The sequence below is a fragment of the Equus asinus genome, chromosome X, assembly GCF_041296235.1.
Source record: "Equus asinus isolate D_3611 breed Donkey chromosome X, EquAss-T2T_v2, whole genome shotgun sequence".
Taxonomy (NCBI): Eukaryota; Metazoa; Chordata; class Mammalia; order Perissodactyla; family Equidae; genus Equus; species Equus asinus.
In genome coordinates this window covers 77,188,145-77,213,717 of record NC_091820.1, presented here as the reverse complement: position 1 = coordinate 77,213,717, position 25,573 = coordinate 77,188,145, and the positions used below count along the sequence as shown (strand labels likewise).

General features: G+C 36.6%; 2 long non-coding RNA genes across 2 annotated transcripts in view; one reads left to right on the top strand and one right to left on the bottom strand.

The window, feature by feature from the left end:
- LOC139042671 (uncharacterized) overlaps positions 1-1,715 on the bottom strand; it is a 35,490-nt gene extending 33,775 nt beyond the window's left edge. Inside the window, exon 1 of the long non-coding RNA XR_011499665.1 lies at positions 1,583-1,715. This is a non-coding gene — a long non-coding RNA (uncharacterized lncRNA). The remainder of the gene's footprint in view (positions 1-1,582) is intronic.
- A 7,542-nt stretch (positions 1,716-9,257) lies between these two features.
- The window catches only part of LOC139042712 (uncharacterized), a 65,702-nt gene continuing 49,386 nt past the window's right edge, over positions 9,258-25,573 (top strand). Inside the window, exon 1 of the long non-coding RNA XR_011499772.1 lies at positions 9,258-9,296. This is a non-coding gene — a long non-coding RNA (uncharacterized lncRNA). The remainder of the gene's footprint in view (positions 9,297-25,573) is intronic.

The following is a 25,573-nucleotide window of genomic DNA, read 5'->3' as shown; positions in this document are numbered from 1 at the left end:
TTGATATTTAAAGTAATAGATGTGAATATACTACATCTTTTCTTGGAATTATGAAATCTAATTATTAAATTCAGGGAGACAGTGTTATTATTCAATCCACCGTTTCTAGTGGATAGAAATAGCTTCCCAGGAACACCTAATTATTGTGTGGTGACAGTCATTAAAATTAGAAACAAGGGAAAAACAATTTTAAAGACAAAGATGGTAGATTTAATTACTGTACAGTCCTTTGGTACTATAGCAAATGGGTCAAAAATCCATGGCTACAATAGCTATCTCTGGAAAAGAACAAATGAAGGAAGGAGCAATCTATTAGCCAGAAGAGGTCTCTACACTGCCCTTTACCAACAGAGATCCTGCACTGACCTGGCTACATGCCCATTTAATAATCCTACAACTCAATAGGGAAGCTACAGCACAGGCAGCATGCGTACGAAGGGACTGCTGAGTCATTCTCTGGGCAGAAAGCACAAGACGATTGATTTTTACATTCAGATTTTCACTCTGGTTAGGCTCAAGATCCTACAAACCTTATTGTGGTCAAATCTCATTATACAAGATATTCTTGCATGATTTTCGCATTAAAACAATGAAAAACAATTCTCAGCATTGGAATTTGCCCATGGGCATCTGATCGATTATGTTGATCTCTATTGTACTTATATTAAAGATAAGGTCCTGAAAAAAAATTTTAGGCTGTGAATATTAAATTCTGCCCAACTAGAAATAAGGCTAGAATAGGGGAACTCAAAAAAAGGTCAACTTGGTTATTATTCTCATGCAAGTGTTGCATTGTACAATAGCCTGGATGTGTTTCAAAGGGACTGTCTGCAGCTGACAATTCAAAAAAGCAACAACAGCAGAAAAACCACCAACAAAACAGACTCCAAAACCAGCTGCAAATGATCTTTGTTTGCCCTTGAACAACTTTAGCTTTTAGTTCCTAGTTTTGATAAACATACAGCTACATTACAAGCGTTATCCAATTTCATTTCCTGCACATTCAATTTTCTTTTGCATTTACATACTGTATGCTAAACATACCTACAATATTTTGCACTTTCAAAACCTTTAAATAAACTGAAAGGAGCAAGTCTGTTTCAGTGAAATAAGAAGAATGAGATTTCAGAGAGAGGGGTACAGAGGAAGGAGGGGGAAAGGCTGCATCATATTCATAAAGATGAAAAAAGAAGTCCACATCCTTAGGATGCCAAGTGGTGCAGTGCAGGCTGTGTCAAAATAAAAGCTCTCACAGCAAAGATCACTGTCGGATCCATTTATCCACCCCCAAAACCAACAACAACAAAAGAATTGTTGAAACAGCGTGTAACATATTAATATAATGACTTACATGAAACTAATTACAAATTTCCATTAAGAAAAAATATTTCCCTTCTTTAAGTTTTCTCCTTTCAGCAGACAAATGAATGAATAAAAAAGTCAAAAGCAAGGTTTCAGCTCATGCTAAAACATAAAGAGAAATCAAATGAATCATTTTGCTTAGCTTGCCTATTCCCCATCCTAACCTCTTCTAATCCCAGCAGATGGATTTATTTTTCTTCCCAAAACAATTCAGTCCTACCTCAGCACTTGAGCTCCTATTTGGAAAGATCTCTGACTCAGCTTCAGGTCACTGTGGCTGCTGCCTTTCTCTATGCCTAGTGAGCTTGGCTCTCAGTCCTTTGTGCCTCTGCCTTTCAAGGGCTGCATTTCTGCATCTCTGGGCTGGATTTTTATCCTCTGTAGCTCAGCCTCTCAATGACTGACAGCTAATCTCAGTGGATTCTAATTCTAGCTGACTTTAAGAGTTCTTGGGATCCTTTCCACCACTCCCTTTCTTCTCCCTAAGATTCTCAGATAATGTTTGGGGCAGGCCCTGGGAATCTATATATGTGTAAAGCTTTCCAAATGATTATGATTTGCATAAGTGTTTTGGAAATACTGTGTCTAAGTAGCTCAGCTGTCTATAGCTGGGTCTCTCACACCTACTTTCCAAGCAAGCTCTGCCCATTTACCTCTTTTCAATCTACCTAACGTGTACCTCTACGCCATTTGCCATTCATTTGGATCTTGTCTTGCCACTGGCTCTATACCTTCTGTATATAACTTCTGGACTCAAACTTGGCTTACTGGCATAGGCAGTTTTTCTCAATATGTGGTCCCTGGCATACCTGCATGAGATTTCATGAGGTGGGATGGTGGTTTTTGCTAAAATGCAGATTCCTGGAATCTCCCACAAATCTACTGAATCGGAATCTTTTCAGATGGGGCTCAGTAATTTGCGTGTTAAACAAACACCCTAGATACCTACTATGCACACTAATATTGAAGAACCACTAGCTTAGTCTTTCATGACCTAGTAAAATAAGGTCATATAGCAAAAAGATCTAGGAACAAGTCTCTTTCTTCTGTTATCTTGAGTGATTTGCTTAACTTTTTTCTTTTCTTGGCTTAATAACTGGTGATAATAATACCACATAGTTCCCAGGATAGTTGATGCCCATTTTAATATGGACAATTTAAATAGATTCAGCCCACCCATAAAAAAATGCAATCAGGAGAAACAATCTCAACAGAAAGATCCAATGAAGATCAATATCCCCCAATCTTTAGTTTCCATCCCACTAATATTTACCTCTCCAACCTCATCTCCCCTCACTCACTGCACTCCAGCCACACTGGCCCCTCCTTGCTTTTGCTCAAATGCCCCAAGAACGCTATAGTTTCAAAGCCTCTACAGATGTCTCTGCGTTGGGAATTGGCTCAGAAGGTTTTACTCACAGGTGTGATTAATTCTATCACTTCATTCAGCTCTTTGTTCAAATCTTATCTCTTAGAAAGGCCATCCCTAATCACCCCGTCTAAAATAGCACACCAATTTTTTTCATTCTATACCCCCTTACCCTGCTTTACGATATTTATGACTGTGACATTATTTTATTGGATGTGTATTTGCATTTTTATTGCCAATTTCACCCACTAATAATTCCCATGAATTCAGAGACTTTGACAGGTTGGTTCTTTGTGTATACACAGTGCTTAGATCAGTGCACAGCATATAGATGATGCTCAATAAATAGCTGACAAATTAAATAAGTGAACTATCAAAAACATAAAGTTCTTTTGCTCACCATCAGCTTTTTGACTACATTAGAACTACAAGCATCTACGCATCAAAATACACCATAAGCTAAGCTAAAAGAGAAAACACAGTCTAGAAGGTATCTGCAACACATATAACTGACAATAACAATAGTATCCATAATATGTAAAGAACTGAAATCATAAAAGACAAACTACTCATAGAAAAATGAACAAAAAAATTCTCAAAAGAGGAAACCATATTGGCCAATACATTCCTTTAAAAATGCACAACTTCACTAGGAATCAGGGAAATGAAATGGAGCCAGATATCAGTTTACAGTCATCAAATTGGGAAAAATGTAAAATGACTGACAACACCAGGTGTTCATGACTATGTAGGGAAAGGGGAATTCTTATACATTGCTGATGGGATTGTAAATTGTTATGGCCACTTTGAAGGATATTTTGGCTATATCTAATAAAGTTAGAAACATAGTAACTTATGACCTGGCAAGTCCACTTCTAGATATATACACTAGAGAAATTTCACCCATTTGTACAAGGTCGCATGTATAAGGGTTTTCACTGCAATACTTTTTAATGCAAATAACTGAAATGTTTATTAATAGAAAAATGGATAAAGTATGGTATAGTCATGCAATGGAATATTGTTTAACAGTTAAAATGAATCACACAACCAGAAGGACCTACAACTAGAATATAAAACTATGTACTGGGGGGCTTTGGGGAGAAGAAGAAGAAGAAGACGAAAAAAAGAACATTGGCAACAGATGTTAGCCCAGGTGCCAATCTTCAGAAAAAAAATGAATCGATTAGATCTATATGTATCAAGATGGACAATCTTTTAAAAGACATAACATTGAATAGAAAATTTGAATTTCAAAAGGATATGCACAGTGTGATACCATTTTTGTAAATTTTAAAAACACAAAACATATCATTTATGAATACATACATATACAGTAAAAGTATAAAAACACAGAAAGTATGCAAATCAATGTCGAGATGGTTATTACTGGGCAGAAAGAGGGAGGGGAGTAGTTTGGGCAGTGCTGTTAATCTCTTTGGTGAAATGTTATTTCTTTTTTAAAAAATTTGATGTTATGGCAAATGGTTAACGTTTATTATAACTGGTTGGTTGAATATACGGATATTTGTCATATTATCCTCTATAGTTTCCTACATGTTTAGAATATTTCCTTCAAAATAAAGAAAAAAGACCACCAGGAAATATGGGGGAACAAAGACCTATTATATCTCTAAGGTGTGAGATATGCTTTTTATTATTTTCTTCTATTTCTGCATATTCTTTATACTTAGCCAATTTCCCATACTAACCCTATAGATTGCACTTATCCTTAGGAAAAACTAAGTTAAAAACTAGATGAAATATACAACAAATTTTAATGCGTACAGAGATTTTCGCCCATTTATCTTGTGTGTATTATATTTCTTCCCTAAGTGTATAAATCTAAGTAACTGAAACATTAATTTTTAAAGAACAGCAGGGAACACAAGCAAGACATGCCTGTGTATATTACAGGTAATAAGGATGTCATCAGGGAACTAGTTCAATTTTGCATTCCTTAGCCAGGAGAAATGCATCCACCCAAACCTATGTGCTCCACAGCCTCTTTCAACAGAGGCTACTGCTTCTGACCGAAATAGTTTGCCATAATGCTTGTTCTTCATTATTCCCCCAGCATAGTTCTGCAGTCTTCACTTTAAAATTTATTCCCAGGTCGGCCCCGTGGCTGAGTGGTTAAGTTCGCACACTCCACTTCAGCAGCCCAGGGTTTCACTGGTTCGGATCCTGGGCGCGGACATGGCACCGCTCATCAGACCATGCTGAGGCAGCATCCCACATGCCACAGCTAGAAGGACCCACAGCTAAAATATGCAACTATGTACTTGGGGGATTTGGGGAGAAAAAGCAGAAAAAAAAGAAGATTGACAACAGATCTTAGTTCAGGTGCCAATCTTTAAAAAAATAAATAAATAAAATAAAATGTATTCCCTTTTGAAGTTTTAGCCGTATTTTAAAATCACTTCCCTATTTCATATTATATTCATCTATCAGACTCTAAGATGCTCTTCCATCCTCTTCACTGACCTTAGCATCTCATGGTCCTCAGAGAAACCTATCCTTCTCTTACCTATGTCATCACAGATTCCAACAGGTATAACAATGACACCTTGTGTTCCGCCACATGCCTATTTGGGTGAGCAGTCTGGGATAGGTTGCCGAGAGACCAAAGAAAAGACCTGGAGACAGAGAACAAGACATATGGGTTTATTGGGAGTTACTTACAGGGAAGGTCCAGTGGCGGCCAGCTGGACAGCAGTGTACACCCGCTACTGCCCCCTGAGAGAAGCTTGCTTAAGTAGGCAGAGGAACAAAGGCTGCATGCTTGCCAAGGGGAATCATCCCTGTATCACCTGTATTCCAAGGACCAGAGACCCCTCACACCCCAGAGGGCCTCTGTGTTCCCTCAGACTGTGAGGGTCTTGGTGCTAACTCTCTCACGAGAAAGCAACTGGGTTGGCCAAGCCCAGGACTGTTATCATCGTGAATGCTGGCACGTAGCCCAGACAGGAGCCTCAAGGACACATGGCTTTTAAAGGGGCACACCAGCTAATGCCCCTACACCTTGGCTCCTCAACTTCCACAATCTCATCTATTCCAATCAGTTGCCCAATAACACCACTATATAATTGCTCTCCTCATAATTGAATACTGCTCCACTTTGAAAATTATAAATATTGAAATACCCTTCTCCTATTATAAATTCCTGTCACACCTGTTCCATTCTCAAGAACAAATCTAATTGGCTTCCACTCTCAGGATAATTTACAGTTAATTGACTCCTCCCACTTTTCATAATCAACCACTGAAATTCACCATCAAATGATTGTGATGACTTGGGACAACTGAAACTACCTTTTGCTTCTAATTATGATGCCAACGGGTGGTAATTTTCTTAAAGTAACATTTATAAAAAGGAAAAGAATTTAAAGCCTTTGGCCAAAATTTTCATGAAATTTTTTTCACTAGTAATTAAACTTTAGATTTTCCCCACCTCCTTTCAATCTTTCAGTTTTGTCTAATATTTCAGACACCAAATCCTTGGCCAACTTTGTGTTTTCTTGAGGTTTCTATTCTAAAATGGAGCCAGGTTCTAACATTGCTGTGTCAGTTATACTATGGACTTTTGAAGCCAAGTGTAACACTTTCAAAAAGTCAGCATGTCTTTATTCCTGGAAATGGGCACCAGTCCAGAAAAAAGTTCAGTGGAAAAACTCTCATCTTATTGCAGAGTATAAGATGATGGGTTTTTGCTCATCTTAATTGTTGCTAGACATATTACTTTGAGAGGTGAATCCTAAAGCCCTCTAGGAAGGTCAGGAAAAAGCATATACTAGATCTGACTGAGCTTAAGTCCCATTTATGGCTCTTCCTTTCAACTGAGGTCTAGCATGGCCTGTCCTAACACCTAGGTGTTTTTACAATGAGCTTCTGGGATTCACACTACAAAATGATTCTTATCTACCTGCAGATTCGGTCATCCTTAAATCCATCTAGTCTAACTCTGACTGCTGATATCTGGGAAGCACATATGACTAAATGATAATTTTTGTGATTCACATCTTCACGTGTTTTATAGCCCTGTTTAAAAATGTTATTTCCACTTTAAGTACCAAGGCCTAAAGTGAAACTATGTTATATTTAACCTACTTTTTAATGCATAATACTGTCTCATTCACATCTGGCCAGATGGGTAAATTTTCTAGGTACTGAAGATGACCCATTCAAGTGAAAAACCCTGTATTTATTTAAAAATCTTTTAGTATTTCTATAGTTATCTGTCTATATAACATTATAAAATATATTTTGCATGTCTTTGCCTTATACAAAAGTTATTAAACATTATATCCAATTTTTCTTTTGGATAACTCAGGGTTATCATCATAAACATTCAGTATTGTACGCTACTATAACACACGACCATATTCTATGTCTGCTTTTTCACAGTACTATTTCTCTATAAGCTGCTAAAACTCACTACTCTCATATTGCTCGTCTCTATCATTTCTCTATATATTCTAAATTGGTTACTTCTAGTCTAGTAGGAAAAGAGATAATAGAGTTCACTTAAACTATGGTTTTGTTTTTTTAAAAGTAGGCATGAAATGATATCATGTGTGGAATTTGTTTTAAAATACTCCAGCAACACAAGCATGCCAACATAAAAAGGTAAATGAAACAACAATGGAAAAATGTTAATAGCTATTGAGGCTGGGTGATGAGTACATGGGAGTTTGTTATATTATTCCATTTTGTATATCTTTGTAAATTTCTTTAATGAGAATGTTCTTAAAAGGAAAGTTTCTTTAAAGAAAAATGCTAGCTAATAAATATGAAAGGAATAACGGAATTAGATAATCACCATTTTGCAACCATAATGTAATGAGGAATTCAGGCAAGGATCATGCTAATGATCCTATAGGCATGTTAAAGCCATTGGGTGAAAGTGCTTTGGGGAACAAGATATTTACATGGTCTCAAAGTATCACCTCATAGTTTACTTATTAATTTCTAAGGGAAAGGTACCTTTACAGGGGATAAAGGTATCTTTAGAGGCAGATATTATCTAAGTGATCAATCAAATTCAGCATCATCAATAATTGGTCAAATTGTCACTATGTGTTTTCTGATATTATGCAAATACGTAATATCGTCTATGTAGTAATCTTACCAAAACTATTTAATCTGAATTTAATAATGAGGAAACAATCAGACAAATCCAGTTTGTACTATTTTTACAAAATAATTGGCTTTAAAAATGTTAATGTTTTGGTTCAATATTGAATCAGTCAAAAGCAATACCTATAAAGACAATTAGGATAATTAGGGACATTTGATTGTGGTTGGCATAGTAGATTATAGTTTGTACACATCGAAATTTCTTGGGTGTGGTAATAATTTTGTGGATATGTAGGAGAAAGTTCATGTTCTTTGGAGGTACATGATGCTAAAGTACTTAGGGCTAAAGTGTCATGATGTCACCAACTTACTTTGAAAGGGTTCCAAAAATGTGTGTGTGTGTGTGTGTGTGTGTGTGTGTGTGTGTGTCTGCCTGTCTGTCTCTATCTAAACAGAGAAAAAGAGAAAGCAAATGTGACAAAATGCTAATTGGTGAATCTAGATGAAAGGCATTATATGGGTACTCATTATTCCGTTCTTTCAACTTTTCTATAGGTTTGGAGTTTTTCAAATCAAAAGGTTGGGGAAATGTATAAAAAGAATAAATAGTCAAAAAATAAGTAGGTTTATGAGAACACAGTATTTCCTTTGAAAAGTAAAGTGTATGGAGGCCATTTCCTAGTTACTTATAATTCTATCCTTTAGATGTGAAATTGCCGAAAATAAGTTGGATATTACTATATTTAAAAATCATGACAAATTTTACTTAAGCTCCAGTAAAAAAAAATGTAATTTCCTTTAATATACATCATAAAATTAAAATTAACAAGTTATTAAAATCATAGTTTCAATAATGAAGTTAGTCAATTGCTTTGCTATCTGATATCCATGTTATGCTTTTATTATTTTTCTTAAACTATTGTGGCTAGAAGGACTATAGAAATTCATCACCTAATCCTGCTCTTTGATTTTAAAGATTAGGAAACAGAACATATGAGTTTATATGACTTCTGAAGAAATTAAATTCCATTTTTTCAGGGGGTGAAGAAAAAGAAATGGCAATGGCATTAGACATATTTGAGAATGTTTTTCCTTTGGGATTAAAAATAGTTACAGAGTAATGTGAGCATTAAGAAAAAGTGAAAGCTATTAAATTTTTACTAAAAGTAAGAAAACAATTGAAAAATTGTAGCCCAATGCATATTTGGAATGAAATTTAGCTTCCTATTGGAGCACCCAAAGTACTAATAATAAAAAAAGGAATTAATACCTGAGTCCTCAGGAAGGAAATTATATATACATGCAGTTGATAGTCCTCAAACAAATATTTAATCTGGAAAGTTTTCCAGGTCATTTACTTCAGGGACTATTTCCTGAGTCAGGGACTCGAGTTACACATTAAATGAGAAAATCTGAAGTGTAACAGGTTTGTTATATAAAAGTTGTGGGAGAAAACAGACTGAAAGTAAAAGAGAAGACGTGTAAGGTAGGAAACTTGTTAATAAATGCTAAAGTGCAGTTAGAATCAGATAATAACATTAAAATGGTCCTCATTTTGCACTGATTTTCTTTCATTGATTTGATTTCACTCTATTTTTTTCCTGCCATTTAGTAGTATAAAAACATTTTATTCTAATTAATGTGTTAAGAGAGATTTAAAATTGGCCTAAATTACTTCTCTATCTTACTTCATTTATGTATTGGATTCTAATATAACAAATATTCTGATATGAGATTTCAATATTTCTGATGATATATCACACATACAGGAATTGTTGAATTTTCATAGAGCTGAAGATATTTTAAAAGAAAAGGTATGGATGATTTTCATTCTGAATAGTTGAAATGAGAACTAAAAAGGGGCCAGATTCTTATAGAGTAAGGACATTTTCAAAGCTTCTTTTATTGAGGATTAGCATAACGTGTCATTTGTTCTAGTGAAAACTGCGGGGTTTGATTCTTCCCACATCTGAAGAGTGTGTGTGATGAAGCCCACAGGGATGCGGAGGGAAAAATGTGATTTACACTAAAATGTAGTGACTAGCAGGTGCTACATCACCACTGCCTCAGGCAGTCCTGTGTTGATAACATTTTACATCTATCAGAATAAGGAAAAAAGAAGCACCCTCTTCATGACGTATTTTAGTTTCAAACTGATAAACCCAGCAGAACCAAAGAATTGTCATAAAGCATTTTGATAACATTTCTTCATAAAATATTCTACCCCTTTGGGAAATGGGGAGCTGCTTTTTGAGTCTGTATAATAATTTATTTCTGATAAAAGTTGCAAGTATTCAAATGCCTTCACTTTGGATATTCAGAGATGAACAGCTAAGCTAAAGAATAAAGATAGGAAAAGAGACCTCATTTTTTAAAAGTGAGTATGTCTAAATTTGGTCTCAGAATCTGAATATTTCATGATGCCAGTGTGAAGCCCTTGCAGTAATGTACAGAAGTTCCAAATTGTATAGAAAATAGAACCAGAAAAATACTTATTTCAAAATGTTCATGCATTACTTTGAATATATATATATAGCCCTAGGAACACTGGTCAACGAATGTAGGCATTCAGTAAATGGTACTTGCTCTTATTAGACTATTTCTATTTGTTATAACTTTTTATTTTAATTGTTCTCAAGTTTTTTGTAAACATAAGCAATTGTGTCTCTAGGTGGATATCCATTCACCCAAATGCATTGAAAATCATTGCAATAAATAAGATTGTGCTGGAAAGTTTAGGTGAAATCAAATAATAAATTCAGAGAATTTTTTGTTTGCTTTTAACTTGGTCCTAGAATCACTATCAACACAACCCTAATGTAGTAAGCGTTAGAAAATGTAGAAGATAAGCTAAATAATCTAGTATGGTTGGAAAACGCTTGCCACAGTGCCTCAGCTTGTGTCCCCATGGAAATTCTGATTTAATCGTTTGGACTAAAACCACTAGTAACAACCAGCTCAGCTGCAGCACACATTCAAAAGAAACGAACTTTTTTAAAGTCGACCTTTCAAGATGCTGAAGAAGTTTGACATGCTGGTTATTCTGAGCTGCAAATTGTGGAGACCTAAGTATATAGCCGAGGGATGATAAAGTACTTGCTACAGAACAGAGAGAAATGTAAGTTAGCAAACAAGTAAACAAATGGGCTTGTCTTCTTTACAGGGAATAACATTTCATCTTTAATGAAAACATTCTGAGGTGCTAATTGTCAAATCCACCCGTTCCAATATTCGTTTCATTTCCAAAACTGTTTTAATCTTATGTTGACATGGTAGACAGTCTCCATGTTTGGAGGAAGGGATGAAATGAGAAGTGTGAATATACAGATGTATATATCTCTTCCTAAGCATTATATAGAGTTTGTACTTTTTCCTTTTTGTGTCCATCACTGTGTTAGACATGTTACATGGTTTCCCTGATTAAATCCTCACAAAAACTTTGTGAAATAGGTATGATACCTATTTTAAATATGAAAGACTGGATTCTGAACCTCAGAGTGTTTAACTGAGTTTAGAAAAATCACATAGCTAGTTATTTGAAGAGTTGAACCTAGAAAACAGGTGTATCCAAGGTGTCTAGTAAATAGTGGATCTAGGATCTAAACCCAGATCTGTCACTTTTAAGGACCCCATGCTGCCTGGAAGGCCATCAAGTTTAGGCAAAGATTTGGATACTCAGAGAAAGAATTTCCAGATAATTTGTTAATGGCGAAACCAACTTTAGAACTCTAAGCTCTGTACTCATTATCCTAGATGGTAATGGATCTGAATTTACTTACAATAAATAAGGGATTCTAGGTAGCATGTGGACATTTAAAGTTTACACTGGATGGTCAGAAACCTTGGTTCACAGTCCCAACTTGCCTACTTACTAGCTTTCCTATCTTGAGAAAGTAACCCAATGGCTCCAGATTTTCGGTACCTTGTTTTTAAAAATGAAGATAACAACTAATTGGCACATATTCTCAAACAAGTTGTTTTAGCAATCACATTAGAAAAATGAAAACATTTGGAAAACTGTTTGTCAGTTCCAGTAAAGTTTAAACATAGTTATCACTTAAGCCAGCATTTCTACTTCTAGGTATATACCCAAAGGAAATGAAAATATACGTCCACAGAAAAGTGTGTACTTGGAAGTTCATACCAGCATTGTTCAAAATAACCCAAAAATGAAAACAACCCAAAATGTCCATCAACTACAATGGAATACTTTCAACAATAAAAAGGAATGAAGTATCAATACATGCTATAATATAGATGACACATGAAAACATGCTCACTGAAAGAAGCCAGTCACAAAAGGTCTCATATTGTATGATTTCATTTATGTAAAATGTCCAGAATGTACAAATCCATAGAGACAAAAAAGCAGACTAGCATTTGCCAAGGAATGGTGAGAGGGAGAATTGGGAGGTACAGGGTTTGTTTTTGGGGTGATAGAAATGTTCTGGAAGTAGATAGTGGGGATGGTTGCACAACTCTGTGAATATAATTAAAAACCATTGAACTGTACACTTTAAAAGGGTAAATTGTATGGTGTGTGACTTATATCTCAATAAAGCTGTTAAAAAAAGAAAAGTCAAAACAATCTGTGAACTAGAAATAGCTGTAAATTTCAACAATGATAGACAGATATAAAGTCAAACTATCTCTGCTCTTTTAATGTCATCTGGATTTTAACCTCCACTGCTAGTATTCAATCCTCAATCCTCCCTAAATACTTTTTACCAGCTGAAGCTCATCCTGCAAATCACTGTTGAGAACTTATTTCCTACTGCTCAGTAATGAAACTGACTACAACAAAGCACATATATGACCCATAGGCATAGCTTCACTATCAAGGAGGCAGCTGCTTAGTTATGAATCCAAATGGTTATGTATATAAAGAAAATAGACACATTTCAAAACACATCAATTTGGTAGGACTAAAAGTGCGAAGGCATAGATTGTGTAATCAGCCTCTCTAAAACCAAGGAAAATTGGGTTGAGTGTTAATTATAGCAGTATTTCTGAGAATGTTTAGTAGGGTTTGACCGTGTGTGTGGAGTAGAAGCTTAAAACTTTAAATCCAGGAGAGGGGCAGAGCAAAATGGCGGGGTGAGCTGACCTGGGATTCTCTCCCCTCCAAAATACAACAAAAGATTGGAAGAACTGAATTTCAGAGAATAAACATAATGCCAGCTCGTTAGAGACCTACAATACCAAGAAGGCGGAGATCATAAACCTAGCTTTACCCCTTTGGAGGCGCTGGAACGGTAGGAGAGAACATCGCTCCCTCCCCTAGAGTCTGCGATCGCTGCGGCGCGGGTCGGGAAGGAGCGGGGGAGGGGCTGCGCGACCAGGGGATCATCCAGGACTCCTGCCGCTGGTTCAGTGGAAACCTGCTGACGGGGGCAAAGCTTCCGTCCGCGGGGACCCTATAAATCAAGGGCCTTGGGAGACCAGAGAACAGAACTGATCTGAACCCAGACCGGTGCGTGCGAGTAACAGCCCCTCCCCCCTAACAAAGCCAGTGGGCGCAGCCATCTTGCCCTGAAGGCGGAGAGCTAACACGCCGCTCTCGACCCCCATCTAGTGGTGACAGGCTGTAACTGCAACTGAATTCTACCACCATGAGAAAAAACCACTCCTCTACCATCCAGCAATTTATAAAAGCCCCAGACCAGAAGGAAAACAATAAAAACACAGAATTAAGTCCTGAGGACTTGGAATTAGGTAAACTAAGTGATAATGAATTCAGAGCAGCTATAATCAAAAAACTCAATGAGGTAGAGAGAAAGATAGAGAAACAAGCCGAGTTCTGGAGTTACTTCACAAAAGAGATTGAAATCATAAAGAAGAATCAAACAGAATTACTTGAGATGAAAAACACAATGGACCAGATAAAACAGAATACGGATTCCCTGAATGCCCGTGTAGACAACCTAGAGGAGCAAATCAGCATAATCGAGGACAGACAGGCTGAATGGTGCCAGACAGAGGAAGAAAGAGAACTAAGAATTAAAAAAAATGAGGAAAATCTCTGAGAGATAATGGATTCAATGAGGAGTAAGAACATAAGGATCATAGGAATTCCTGAGAATATGGAAAAGGAAAATGGAGCAGAAAGTGTGCTTTATGAAATTATTGAAGAGAATTTCCCAAATCTAGGGATCAACGGAGAAATGTGTGTAGAGGAGGGTTTTAGATCTCCTAGATTTGTCAATGTAAAAAGACCCACCGCATGGCACATAATAGCAAAGTTGGCAAATAGGAATGATAAGGAAAGAATACTCAGGGAAGTAAGGAAAAAAAAGAGAATAACCTATAAAGGAGCCCCTATCAGACTGTCAGCGGATTTCTCTACAGAAACCCTACAAGCTAGGAGAGAATGGAGTGATATATTCAAAGCTTTAAAGGATAAAAACCTTCAGCCAAGAATACTCTATCCAGCAAGAATTTCCTTCAGATATGAGGGAGAAATTAAATCTTTTCCAGACAAACAAAAGTTAAGGGAATTTGCCTCCATTACAAGAAATCCTCAAGAAGGCTCTCATACTTGAAAAAAGAAAAAAGGGAGAAAGGGGACACAAGCCACAGACTAGGGAGACCGATGGATAGAACCAGAACAGGATAGCAAATATTCAACTATAGCATTAGGGTAAAAATAAGGAAACTACCAAAACAAGGACGATCTTAGCACTCTAACTACAAATTAATAAGATGAGTTGGAATAAAAAATGAAAATAATTATTTAGGAGGGGAAGAGCAAAGGGTCTAAATCAGTATTGGTCGAGTAAGTAAGAGACCACCAGAGAATAGACTATATTATACACGAGATTCTAAATACAAACTTCAAGGTAGACACTAAAATAAAGTACAGAACAGAGTCACAAATCATAGATAAGGAAAAATCTAAGAAACCCAGCATAAGAAATTGCAGTATTAAATGGGTAGTCTAAAGCACACAGGAAAAGAAACACAGGAAAACAAGATAATGAGCGACAGATTGACAGCATTAAGTCCACATGCATCAATAATCACTCTCAATGTGAACGGATTGAATTCTCCAATAAAAAGACACAGAGTGGCAAAATGGATTAAAGAACAAGATCCAACAATTTGTTGCCTCCAGGAAACACACCTCAGCCCCAAGGACAAACACAGACTCAGGGTGAAGGGGTGGAGGACAATACTTCAAGCAAATAGCAAGGACAAAAAGGCAGGTGTTGCAATTCTCATATCAGACCAAGTGGATTTCAAAATAAGACAGGTAAAGAGAGACACAGAGGGACAATATATAATGATCAAAGGGACACTTCATCAAGAAGAAATAATGCTTATAAATATCTATGCACCCAACACAGGAGCACCAAGATTCATAAAGCAACTATTAACAGACCTGAAGGAAGATGTTAAAAACAACACAATAATAGTAGGGGACCTCAACACCCCACTCACATCAATGGACAGCTCATCCAGACAGAAAATCAACAAGGAAATAGTGGAGCTGAATGAAAAACTAAAACAATTGGACTTAATAGACATATATAGATCACTCCACCCTGAAGGAGCTGAATACACATTCTTCTCAAGTGCACATGGAACATTCTCTAGGATAGACCATATGTTGGGAAACAAGGCAAGCCCCTACAAATTTAAAAAAATTGAAATAATAACAAGCATCTTCTCAGATCATAGTGCTATAAGGCTAGAAATTAATTACAAGAAAAAAGCTGAGAAAGGCACAAAGATGTGGAGACTAAACAACACACTACTGAACAAGCAATGGATCATTGAAGAAATTAAATAAGAAATAAAAAAATACCTGGAAACAAATGAAAATGATAGCATGCCATACCAACTCATATGGGATACAGCAAAAGCTGTATTAAGAGGAAAATTCATCACAATACAGGCACATCTTAACAAACAAGAAAAATCCCAAATAAGCAACCTTAAAGCACACCTAACTGAACTAGAGAAAAAAGAACAAATGAAGCCCAAAGTCAGCAGAAGGAGAGAAATAATAAAAATCAGAGCAGAAATAAATACTATTGAAACGAAAAAGGCAGTAGAAAGGATCAATGAGACAAAGAGATGGTTTTTTGAGAAGATAAATAAAATTGACAAACCACTAGCCAGACTTACAAAGAAAAAAAGGGAGAAAGCTCAAATAAACAAAATCAGAAATGAGCGAGGAGAAATAACAGCAGACTCTGCAGAAATACAACAGATTATAAGAGAATACTACAAAAAACTATATGCCAACAGAATGGATAAGCTAGAGGAAATGGATAAATTCCTGGACTCCTACAATCTCCCAAAGCTCACTCAAGAAGAGGCAGACAATTTGAACAGACCAATCACAAGGAAAGAGATTGAAACAGCAATCAAAAGCATCCCAAAGAATAAAACCCCAGGACCAGATGGCTTTCCTGGGGAATTCTACCAAACTTTCAGAGAGGATTTAATACCTATCCTTTTCAAGCTATTCCAAAAAGTTAGGGAAGATGGAACACTTCCTAACACATTCTATGAGGGCAACATCACGCTGATACCAAAACCTGACAAGGACACCACGAAAAAAGAGAACTACAGGCCAATATCACTGATGAACATAGATGCAGAAGTTCTAAACAAAATTTTGGCAACCAGAATTCAGCAATTCATCAAAAGAATCATACATCAGGATCAGGTGGGATTCATACCAGGGACACAGGGATGGTTCAACAGCCACAAATCAATCAACGTGATACACCACGTCAACAAACTGAGGAATAAAAACCACATGATCATCTCAATAGATGCAGAGAAGGCATTTGACAAGATCCAACAGCCATTTATGATAAAAACTCTGAACAAAATGGGCATAGAAGGAAACTACCTCAACATAATAAAGGCCATATACGACAAACCCATAGCCAACATCATACTCAATGGGCAAAAACTGAACCCCATCCCCCTGAAAACAGGAACAAGACAAGGATGCCCTCTATCACCACTCTTATTTAACATAGTACTGGAGGTCCTGGCCAGAGCAATCAGGCAAGAAAAAGGAATAAAAGGAATCCAAATAGGGAAGGAAGAAGTGAAACTCTCGCTGTTTGCAGACGACATGATCTTATATATAGAAAACCCCAAAGAATCCATTGGAAAACTGTTAGAAATAATCAACAACTACAGCAAAGTTGCAGGGTATAAAATCAATTTGCATAAATCAGTAGCATTTCTATACTCCAGTAATGAACCAAAAGAAAAAGAACTCAAGAATACAATACCATTCACAATCGCAACAAAAAAAATAAAATACCTTGGGGTAAATTTAACTAAGGAAGTGAAGGACTTATATAATGAAAATTACAAGGCCTTTCTGAGAGAATTGGATGACGACATAAGGAGATGGAAAGACATTCCATGTACATGGATTGGAAGAATAAACATAGTTAAAATGTCTATTCTACCTAAAGCAATCTACAGATTCAACGCCATCCCAATCAGAATCCCAATGACATTCTTTACAGAATTAGAACAAAGAATCCTAAAATTCATATGGGGCAACAAAAGACCCCGAATTGCTAAAGCAATCCTGAGAAAAAAGAACAAAACGGGAGGCATCACAATCCCTGACTTCAAAACATACTGCAAAGCTACAGTAATCAAAACAGCATGGTACTGGTACAAAAACAGGTGCACAGATCAATGGAACAAAATTGAAAGCCCAGAAATAAAACCACACATCTATGGACAGCTTATTTTTGACAAAGGAGCTGAGGGCATACAATGGAGAAAAGAAAGTCTTTTCAACAAATGGTGCTGGGAAAACTGGAAAGCCACATGTAAAAGAATGAAAATTGACCATTCTTTTTCACCATTCACCAAAATAAACTCAAAATGGATCAAAGACCTAAAGGTGAGACCTGAAACCATAAGGCTTCTGGAAGAAAACGTAGGCAGTACACTCTTTGACATCAGTATTAAAAGGATCTTTTCGGACACCATGCCTTCTCAGAGAAGGGAAACAATAGAAACAATAAACAAATGGGACCTCATCAGATTAAAGAGCTTCTTCAAGGCAAATGAAAACAGGATTGAAACAAAAAAACAACCCACTAACTGGGAAAAAAAATTTGCAAGTCATATATCTGACAAAGGCTTAATATCCTTAATATATAAAGAACTCTCGCAACTCAACCACAAAACATCAAACAACCCAATCAAAAAATGGGCTGGAGACATGAACAGACATTTCTCCAAAGAAGATATACTGATGGCCAATAGGCACATGAAAATATGCTCATCATCGCTGATCATCAGGGAAATGCAAATCAAAACTACACTAAGATATCACCTTACACCCGTTAGAATGACAAAAATATCTAAAACTAATAGCAACAAATGTTGGAGAGGTTGCGGAGAAAAAGGAACCCTCATACACTGCTGGTGGGAATGCAAACTGGTGCAGCCACTATGGAAAACAGTATGGAGATTCCTCAAAAAACTAAAAATAGAACTGCCATACGATCCAGCCATCCCACTACTGGGTATCTATCCAAAGAGCCTGAAGTCAGCAATCCCAAAAATCCTGTGCACCCCAATGTTCATTGCAGCACTGTTTACAATAGCCAAGACGTGGAAGCAACCTAAGTGCCCATCAACAGATGAATGGATAAAGAAGATGTGGTACATATATACAATGGAATACTACTCAGCTGCAAAACAGAACAAAATCATTCCATTTGCAATAACATGGATGGACCTTGAGAGAATTATGTTAAGTGAAATAAGCCAGCAAGAGACAGATAATCTGTGTATGACTCCACTCATATGAGGAATTTAAAACTATGGACCAAGAACAGTTTAGTGGATACCAGGGGAAAGGTGGGGTGGGGGGTGGGCACAAAGGGTGAAGTGGTGCACCTACAACATGACTGACAAACATTAATGTACAATTGAAATTTCACAAGATTGTAACCTATCAATAACTCAATAAAAAAAAAAAAAAACTTTAAATCCAGTCACTAAGCCAAGCCAAAAAAATTTAGGGTTAGGTGGGTTGCTTCTAGTGCTTCCAGTTCTCATGACAAGGAACAGCTGGCTCACAGGTTGGACTACAACCCCTCCGGGCTAGTAAACCACACATGCATAATAGGACATTAACTGCAGTGCTAATCTGTTCCTCTGGGCTGAAAAATCATAAAGTTCAGTTTTGTAGAGCAGTTAATCAAAAGGTAATAGAAAAGTAATCAAGGGCCGGTATGCTTTTAATTGACCAGACTGTTTCTCAGCAGCAGTGCGCTTCCTCTTTACCGCATTAGAATTTTCTGACTCTTCATGTGGTCATTCTTTGCTGGTTTTATTGATATTATTCCCTCATATTAAATTCACTAGCCCTTCTACTCTCAATATTAAAAGGTTTCATCTCTGAGGTTAACATCAAATGATCCCCAATTGCAGTAAATTGTAACAAAGTCATACTTTCTCTATTTAAGGAGAAAAGAAAAACCTGCTGAATACGAATGTCAATATTCATGAAGCCATTTAGGCAGTTTGTCCAGCTAAGCATAACCAAAATATATTATGCATTCAACCCCTTTTATTTCCAAAGGCAGAGTAAAATTTAAAAAGAAAATCAACACCACAGTCTCATAAAGGATAGCAAATAATTGAAAAACTCAACTTATTGTGACAAACAGGAAAATACAAAACTTTTTAAAATTGTCAACATAAATGTATGTTCTAAGGTCATAGTGATGATAATGACAACAAAATTATACAAAAATATTTTACTGCTTCTGAGAATCTGCATGTTATATGAAGTAAAGAAAAAGCAGCACAGGTCATAAACACATAAAGCTCCAGGAAAATGCAAAAAAATTTCCACAATTGAGCGAATCGAGTGGCTCAATTATTTTGTTTCTTAGATGAATCTTAGAAAGACTATATTTTATTAAGTTAAAATAACATAATAATAGTTACAATGCTTACTATGTGCCAAGCATTGTTCTAAATGTTTTCTAAATATCAATTAATTTAATCTTACAACAAATTGATGAGGTAAATACTATTTTAAAAATAAGGAAATTGATACACAGAGAGGTAAAGTAATTTACCAAGGTCACACAGCCAGAGAACCATAATTCAAATCTTGACCATTATGCTACACTGCCACTACAGTGCTAGATAACAGCTGACAAATGCTCTTTCCTGTCTCTACTATATCACTGAGTTAAGTCTGAAATTTAAAAATGTTCCAATGGCATATGGTAGTTTTTTACTTTATACGGATGGTAGTCAAGAATGGAACCTGTACCGTCAATGATTGCTGGCTTAGCTATAAATATGATATTTAGATGACATGTGAGACAATTCCCTGAGTTAAACTGCTGTGATTGGCAGACTTTATTCTCCTCTTCCTAATGGATTGCTGTACCATTCAGCTCTCACCAGATTCAGTTGGCTTCACCGGAAAACATGAGACTATTGATCACACACTTACCCACTGCCAACCATGTTTTTTCACATTCAATAAATCACGTGCTATCTGAGAGATGCTAGAATAATTCCTTTATTTTCAATATGCCCATTAGTATAGATTTTAAAACGCATGCTCATTGGAATATCAGGAGATCTAGACTTTTTGTACTGGCGCTAAAAGCAGAGTCCAGGCATGTCTGTGAGGGTGGTGACTGAGCTGGTTCATCTTTACTTTAACTCTATCTAAATTCTGATGGACCCAAAGAATGTAGAAGGACTCAGCAGCTAGTTGGTGATGTGAGATTAGCAATCTTTTATTGCAATACTTTATTCAGAATATTTTGAAAATAACACTGAATTGTAAAGCACAGTTGACTAAAAAGGTCAAAAGCATTAGTACGTTTCTCAGACAAAATCTGAAAATCCCCGAGGCCTGTATATTCTGCTATATTTGGATCTCTCTTCCTTCCGTCCTCCATTCTGTATATAATAAGCAGTACAGTGCCCTGGATAAGGGCAATAGTTTATAGAGTCAGCCTATCCAACTTCAAATTCTTAACAGCTCTGTGACCTTGAACAAGCTACTTAATCTATTTGTGTCCCCATTTCCTGAAATGCTAATGCCAATATTATATGTCTCATTCCTGGGGTTATAAACATTAAATAATATTTCAAAAATTATCAACACAGTACATGGCACATGGCATGGGCTCAATAAAGTTAGCTACAATTACTACTATTGTATGTGGTCACAGATGGTTTGTATGAACATGCACAAGGGTAATCCAGGATTCCTGGCCTTCCTAACACGTCAGGACAGATATACCACTAAGGTTCTCAAAGAGATGTTGTGTATGACACACTCAGGGAGATGTACAACACCAAGCGTAGACACTGGTGACTAGGAATGAGGGAAGATACATTCTGGGTGCTACCTTCTTGACCATCCCTACGAAAGAAAGCATAGTGCCATGGAAAACAGCGTGAGCCAAATTGCGTTAAAATCCAAGGTCTGAAACTCACATAGTGGTATGATGCTGATCAAATCACTTAAATTATCGAAGCTTCAGTTAATGGAAGATAGTAATATCTACTTCACAAAGTTGTTGTGAGAATGATATAACATATGTAAAATGCCTAGTACAGTGCTCAGCACCTAGTAGTACTCAGAAAATAGTCACTTTTTCTCATTTCATAGATAGCTATGGTCTGACTATAGAGATGTTTCTCTCCAGCCTACTGGAAGTGAGGGTTATTGATTCTGTAAGAGGTATACCTTCTTCCCTCCTCGCCAATATATCCTATCCCCCTGAACTAAAATATCCTTGAAGTAAAAACTGGAAAATCAGTGAGTAATTTCTTTACCCACAGAAGAAGTGAGAAAAGCATAAGTCTAGCTCATCACTAGGGTTGAACGACTGCAAGTCCAGAGCTGTTTGTAAATTAAAGACATTTCTTAATCTCCCACTGCTATCAATTCCCCAACCTTGGTAAGCCTTCCACTCAGAGGCTAAGAAAAAAGAAGGGATAAAAAGAAAACCTTTGATTCCTTTTGAACAGCAAAGAACACAGCATCAGCTTAAAAGAAAGAAACTGTTCTTTCACTCTACGAAAAGAAAAAAAAAGACTCTGATACTATGATGGACAAAAATGTCAAATAAAATTAGACCAAACCGTAGAGTTAAACCCAAAGGGAAACCTTTCTTCTAAATTACTGCATTTCTCTCTAGCTATCAGAGACTTTTTCCGTGGTCATTGCTAATGATCTGAATCAAAAGAAAAAAGCAATTTGAAAGCACATTGGAAAGTGTGTGCGTACGTGTGTGTGTGTGTGTTTGAAATCTCAGTACATCTTAGGCATTAGGTTCTAGGAGGGGAAAGGGTTTCGTGTACTACAAAGCAAATCTTTAAAGAATGTGAAAGGAGAAATGTTGCCTTTATGGTAGAGAAGGTTACCTTTTTATCTCAAGACTGTTAAAGAAATATTTTGTCCTTTATAACTGATATTTAGACACTTTCATCCTTTTGGCAGAAGAGCTTCTGAACCAGTGGAATTTAAAGTTAATGTTAAGGTATAGGTTTAATGGAAACTCTTTGAGCAAGGTGGTTTGGAGTTGATATGACACTATGCAGGCGGTTGTGTCTGATAACCTAGAAAAAAAATGTGTTCACAGAGTACTTTCACAAAGATATATTTCTGGTGTTCTCCAAAATTATATGGCATTACTGACATTTTAAATTCTAGAATCAAAGAATAAAGTAACTCCTAACATATCTTTCTCACCCCTCACTGAGTACACCTTCCTTTCCTCCAATTATATGGATTCACTATGCTTTTAGGAGATAATCATAACAATAAAAAATTTACCAGAATGAACCTAGACTTTTCAGAAGGCTACAGAAAGAAATGCCACATTCACAGGGAGAACTACACTAGGTTCGCCCATATGGGTGGTAGTAGAGAATTAGGTTTCTAGGATCAAGTAGGCCAAGTTTCTGGTGGTACCACATTCTACAACCTAAGCTCTAACTCCACAAGTACTTGAAACGGTATTTTCATTTAAGACAAAAGGTTGCTGAGGGCAAATAGTTTCCATACAACATTTTCCTCCAAAACGACCTCTTCTTTAAAATCATGTGATGACTTCTTATTGCACTTCAAATAAGGTCCAAACACATCCCTATGTAATCTGTCCATCACCTCCTTTTCCGACTTTATATCCTACCGTTCACCCTCTTGCCCACCATGCCCCAGTCACACTGCCCTTCTGCTGCACGAACACATCAAATTGATCTCTGCCTCAGAGCCTTTGCTCCATTAACCTAGAATGCTCTCCTCACTTTTCATCATTCAGAGCTCAGGTCAAATATCACTTCTTCCAAGAGGCCATCCCAAACCATCCTATCTAAAATAACCTGCAGTCCTATCCCCACCCCCACCATTCTCTGTCCCATTACCTTATTTTCTTCCTAACAGAAGATTCTCAATAAATATTTGTGGAATAAAGGAACACCTCATATAGTAGTTCTTGAAGTGCCATCACTTCTGATAACTGTGCGGAGGTCTCAGACTAAAGCAGAATCTACCAGGATAAGAAGGACGAAGGCAAGTCAATAATTTATATGTTCCAAAATCTTGGAATATGTAGTATCAAAAAGAAAAAAATTCCAGATCACTAGTTGATTGATTGTTTTTACTTTTATCCAATAGATATGATGGCAAAAACTCTGTCGTGATTCTTACAGAGAACTGTCTTCCTTTGGGAATAGGATAGGAAAGGAAAGGAAATCAAGCCTCCTCCCTTGAGATGTGACTTACCTGTCAGATTGCAATGATATTTCATCTGCTTGGCACTTACGAGTTGAATTACACTGAATGGACAGAGGACATAGGTTCTGCCACTAAATGGCTGGCGAACTTGAACAAATCACTTTAGGGTTTCCATCTGTTACATGGGAATGAGAGTTTCTGTTTTGTCTCACTCACAGGCCTATCGTGAACTTCAAATTAAATATGCTCGTGAGAGTACTTTATGCTGTCAAGCACCATAGAAATGTAAATTATGGTTTTTACAAAAGTTTTGAATTTTCTCAAAAGTAGAACTAGAATATTTTTGCATAATATTCCAAGTATTTCTAGAAAACAAGTGCCTTGGTTCACTATTAACATTCAAACCCAGTCAAGATTCCACCCTGCCATGTCTTTAGTGCCCTCTCTAGATCCATATAGACATATAAAAGAATTATTTTGCAATAGTAAGAACAAATTGGAATTGCTCCCCTTGTGTATAGCAGATCATAAATTCCCCTACTAAGATTATGCTGGATTCATGGGCTAAAAGACAGGACTAGCAATGAAGGATACCAAATAGTTGAACAGAGTCAGTCTTAAAACAGAGGCTATGTAATATGATTGAGGAAACAACGAAGGCTCTAAAAACATCTTCACCAGACTACCACATTGCCTTAAATTTCCACCATTAGAAGAAGCACTTTTCAAGTATCTGAGTATATTTTAATTTAATCGAGGCATTCATTATCTTCTGTGAGTAGAACAACCCACGGGCTCATTAACACTGTAGCAGAGACTAATGTATCTGATTAACCCACTCCTACCCACTGCCATTTAGTGAAAAGCTCTAATGGAGTCTCTGAGGAAACCAGAAGCAGAGGAGTAGGTAAATTTTCCTTGGGTAAAACAGATGAGGAACATGGTGTTCTGATTTGAAATTTGAGGCTTTAAAATGGGCCCCAGAAGCCAAGAGATACCAAGGAGGGTACCTAAGGGGGACATGGAAAGTCAATTTGGCCACACAACCAGCAGAAACTCAAAAAATTCAAAAGTAGAAGCCACTCAACCCAAACTTCCATGTAGCCAGACTTCAGTTTAACTAGAAGTTCATTAAAGCTAAAAAGGTTCTTGAGCCTCTTTTGCTCTATCACGTTTTGACCCCATTTACACATGAAGTGTCTTTTTTTTTTTTTATGAGGAAAATTGGCCCTGAGCTAACATCTGTTTCCAATCTTCCTCTTTTTAGCTTGAGGAAGATTGGCCCTGAGCTAACATCTGTGCCAGTCCTCCTCTATTTTGTATGTGGGATGCTGCCACAGCATGGCTTGATGAGCAGTATGTAGGTCCATGCTTGGGATCCAAACCTGCAAACCCTGGGCTGCCAAAGCAGAGCATGTGAACTTAACCAGTATGCCACCGGGCCGGCCCCAGAGTGTTTTTTTAAAAATTATCTTAACTTGATCTTCACTAAAACAAAAAAAATTGTCCCTACTTATGCTTGATAGATACAAGTATATCTTTGTCTTTTGCTAAAGAAAATATTCTTGATATTGTCTACTTCCATAAATTATGGATAATTCCAATTTAATAAAGAATAAAAGTTACAGTATGAATCCAATTGATCCAAATGCCCATTAATCATCAGAGAAATAAGCCAAATGTGATTCTTTTAAAATCTGACTCTAATTTCATCCCAGTTGATGGTTCACTGAAAACAATCTTATTGATTATTTTTGCCTGTCTTTTGAAAGAAATTTTTTTCTACATAAACTAACTTCAAGATGGCCTACTTTTTATTATAAAACACATCTTGAGGGTCTAATGAGGGTATAATTCTCCCAAACTTCATGATTTTCTAGCAATAATATTACAAAGGGCAAAGGTCTTGCCTGCCGTCTGATAGAGAAAGATGGTGCAAAACTGTTGAGCTTCCCTGGGTGACTATACTTTGTTTATTCATCAATATTTCAAATATCTTCTGCCATAAACCATCACTACTGTTTCTTTGTTGGCTT